The sequence below is a fragment of the Pipistrellus hanaki genome (assembly GCF_964339955.1).
Source record: "Pipistrellus hanaki genome assembly, chromosome: 6".
Lineage (NCBI taxonomy): Eukaryota > Metazoa > Chordata > Mammalia > Chiroptera > Vespertilionidae > Pipistrellus > Pipistrellus hanaki.
In genome coordinates, this window is record NC_140508.1 from 47,913,646 (window position 1) to 47,917,921 (window position 4,276).

Consider the following 4,276-nt stretch of genomic DNA (forward strand, 5'->3'; position numbering starts at 1 on the left):
TTTCTTTCCCAAGGGTGAGCTTTGCAGTGACAGATATGACTGCAACCAATTGACTAGAATGACATATAACACAAGACACCGTGACATCTCTTAAGATAGACCGAGAACGATGTTTAACTGCAATCTTCCGCGGTTTTGTAGACAGACAAGAAGCAGAGAAAAATGGCTATTTAAGGGGACCAGTTGACTTTTATAGCTCAGAATTGATTTCGGTCACAGCAGTTGCCCCGTCTTTATATCTTAAAAGGCCCTAGCTCCATAGGACAAAGAGAAGGAAGCAGAAAGGGTCACAACTTACTAAGACAACACCGTGATACCAGCAGGAGATCAGAAGTAAGCAAGGCCCATTCATTGTTTTAAAAATTTTAAATTTATAAAGCTCTTACTTATAAAAGGCATTTTATTCATATAACAAAATGACTTGTCTTTTCATTAATTTAATAATGTCTTTTAAAGTCATTTTATATTGGACTGGTTGTAAAGGTGCCCAGGGCTTGAATGGCCTGTTCAATGTCATTTTTTTTCATAAGTCCAGTTACTTTTCACATATAATTTTGCAGAATAAGAGGCCATCAATAACGTTTGTGTCACAATATTCATGGATTTCCAGAAATTGGTCATTGATAATATGTGCGCAAATTTGTACATAGATTAGATCTGTGGTCCCATGATTGGTACTGATTGGCATTTCTCCTTTCCATAAGAGCAATAATTTCTGCCTCTGGATATGTTATCATATATACATTGAAATGATAGACAGAAAGGTATTTCACTGAGTAATAATTTATACTTCTATGTGTTGATTTTTATAAATAAGAATATGGTCATCTCTTTACATACATTCCAGCAAATTCCTAAGATATTTGTTTCCATAACCCTAGAATGACTTTTTTTTTTAACTTTATATTTACTGTTGACACTATTACAGATGTTTCCCATGTCCCAGACTTCTGTAAAAAAGTGTCAAAAACTAAAGATAAATTTAGCATAGAGAAAACAGAAAGTGTTCATGAAAAGTTATTAAATAGAAAATGAATTATGTTTTTACCACATTGATTTTGGAATTATTAGCAAAAGAAAATAAATAAGACCCATGCATGAAAATTAGAGGGAAACCAGTTTTTTAAATTGACCCATTTTAATTTTTTAAAAACAAAAAAAAGACACAACATCAAATTATGTTTTTCTATCTACAATTCAGTTATATCCAAACATCTAAGACCAATCAGAATCCCCTGCCCAGAAGCAGGGAATTGAAATGAGACACATGAAGGTGAACCCTGAAGTTCAATGTTCCAGCCAAAGTTACAAGTCTTCCATTCAAACACACTCCAATGCTTTTTGTTTCAGTCTGTTACAGTGTTTTATAGGAAGTTCTTTAAAATAATTTCATCCCATGCCGGGACTGGTTTGGCTCAGTGGATAGAGCGTCAGCCTGCGGACTGGAGGGTCCCGGGTTCAATTCCGGGCAGGGGCATGTACCTTGGTTGCGGGCACGTCCCCGGTGGGGGGTGTGCAGGAGGCAGCTGATCGATGATTCTCTCTCATCGATGTTTCTAGCTCTCTATCCCTCTCTCTTCCTCTCTGTGAAAAATCAATGAAATATATATTAAAAAAATAAAAAAAAATAATTTCATCTCAGACACAAGGTTTCTTCAATGATACACAGCTTCGTGCATTTGCTTCTATCCCATAGGAAAACAAAGTAATTTTTATTTTTGTCTCTTTTTTGGTAGCAAAAGGAAGCAAAACTATTAGCCAGATTCCTTTAGTAATCAATGAGGGAGAGGTAAGAAGAGACCTGGGCAGAGTCACCTGCTGGATCCCACTTCTCTTTCTGAGGGTGTGACTTCAGAAGTGTTAAATCACACTTACGCCACTACAATGATTAGTACTAGTAATCTTTCTTTAGAAGATAAAAAGGGAAGTATCTAATGGACATAAAAATGGGCAAAAGATTCTTCCCACAGTTTAATGACTCCCATCCAAAAAATACAAAATGAGCATTTAATTGGGATGGTAACTCCATTGGATATTCCAATTCACCCCGTTGCTTGCTCTCCATAGCAGTAAGGGAATAGGCATTAAGTTTTATTAGTAACGTTATAGTAGTAACCAGATGTGTCAATGGCAATTTATTTGAGGTCCATCAATCAAAGCACGGCTATTGCTTTCTGACTGCCCACATCTGAACACATTCAGCTACTATGGGAACTACAAAGGGAGGAAAAAAATTATATTTATCCCAAGATATGTTTCCTGGGATTTTTAAGCGCCCCATCTTCTGTGAGCTCTAGAATTGGGATAATGTGCTAGGGGCGGCTGTGTTTCCCAGCATGAGCTCCCATTCTCTGAAGGTCCTGAGAAGAATAGTGGATTGGTCCTGGAGCCCTCGTGACAGGATGAGGTGGTCCCATTGGGTGGAGCATATATGGCCCAAAACCTGAGGGTGGTAGCAGGGTGATGTTCACCACAGCGGAGGGCTATTGAGGGGGGTGAGGGGGGCAGGTTGAATTAGTTGGCAGAGGTTTCTGCAGGAGGAGGAGGAAGAGCTAGTGCAGGCCTGGAACGGCTCCAGCTTGATGCCAGAGTCTGTGGTTCCGTCCTCTTTTCCTTTCCCTCTGGCTGCTTGGGACCTTCCCCATTTCACATTAAGCTAACGGCCATTGACAATCAGCTTATTAAAAAAACTTCTCTGCAGCTCCTTCCGCAGCTTGCCTTGTGGCACACTGGATGAAAGCACACTGCTCTCTGCACCACGGTGATCGTCCAAATCTCCCCAAACTGGTAGTTGTGATCTCTTAGATCTGTCTCCATAATGGTATCGCCCAGACCACCAACATAGGGTGGTGATAGTCTTGTCCTGTAGCGTGTCCAGGACGAAGAGCTGATTCCATAATATCGGTCTTCAATGTTCTGATCAGCAAGAAGGTCTTCTGGATCTGGGCTTCTCGTGTCTGTATGGACACTCCTCTCCTCTCTTACGTTCTCCTTTCACCCAGAAGGAGCAAATGTGGGGTGGAATCCTTCTGTAGAAGGGTGTGGTCCGGACTGGCTATAGCAGCATGTCCCCGGTGGCAGTGGCTTTCCCCACCATGCCAACTGGTCGTGTTCCATCAGAGTTAGACATCTCCTTCACCTTATTCTGTGTGCAGTATTCTGCTGACATCCGACTTTGGCATGTCATCCTTAGAAGACAATCCTGCGTCACGAACCTGGATGGGCAGACCATACTCTAGAACAGTGGAGCCCAATGTGGGGCATATGTCCCACAGGGGGGCAATTTGGTTTTTAAGGGGGGGAATTCGAGAATGAGTAATTGACAGTGAATGCTTTGCATTTCTTGTGGTTCTAGGGGCCTCATATACAGTATATAAATATACATTGTGACATATTTATGCATTTCACTTCTCTATTATATGTTTTGAAACTTTATTTGCTATTTTTTTCATATCACTTCATATTATTACTTTTTTATTTATTTTATTTTATTTTATTTTTTTTTTTTTTAACAATTTCTTAGTGAATTCTTCCTCAGGACTTCAACTGCATTTTTGTTCTTTTATTTTACTCTTTCATGGATGTCATATTCTTTGGAAGCTTGTTTAGACCAAGTTAATGGCCTTTTAGGCTTCCTCCACCTGAATAGGAGTTCACTTTTTGGAAAATAAGAATTATATGTCACGGAGGAGTGGGCATCAAAATTTTAGAGATGCTTAGGTGGGGCATGGTCAAAAAAAGGTTGGGAATCACTGCTCTAGACCAAGAGGCAGGTCTGACAGATATTCTTCAATTTACAACAGGTTTGACACACTTTAGTCTTCTTGAAACACATGCGGGCTCTAGGGCACCAGCAAAACACTGAATGGCCTGGCACAGATTTTGTATTCCTTCTGGTACTTTTCTTTGGTGATTCGGCTACTACTATATGGGTTTTCTCCAAGACACATCTGGCACAGAATGGGGAAATGTGCATCTTCCCAGTTCTGCCTCTTGTAGGTGTTGGAACCCACAGAAGTTGTCATCTTGAGAGCATCCAGAGGCAGCAGCTGCCACTGAGTTGGAAGAGAGGAAAGCCATACTCAGGAAACCAATTTTTACTCAATAGAAAGATGACAGGAGATCTTGTCATCAAAGCTGCCAAAGATGGACTCTGCAGTGTCAGGGGCAGTGGGAGGTCAGTGACAGGGTTTGGTGTCATATAAATGCATTTTAAGTTTCTTTTCAGAATTTAGATTGTGTGAACCAGTGACTAAAAAAATCCCTCATTTTGGTA

At 40.3% G+C, this 4,276-nt stretch overlaps 1 pseudogene across 1 annotated transcript; it reads right to left on the minus strand.

Annotated features, from left to right (window-relative positions):
• Window positions 1–2,312: 2,312 nt before the first annotated feature.
• On the minus strand, window positions 2,313–4,025 carry LOC311624840 (pre-mRNA-splicing factor RBM22-like; annotated as a pseudogene). The gene is made up of 2 exons: window positions 3,764–4,025; window positions 2,313–3,233 (listed from the first exon to the last, which is right to left on the minus strand). The product of its transcript is annotated as a pre-mRNA-splicing factor RBM22-like (transcript).
• Window positions 4,026–4,276: the final 251 nt, after the last annotated feature.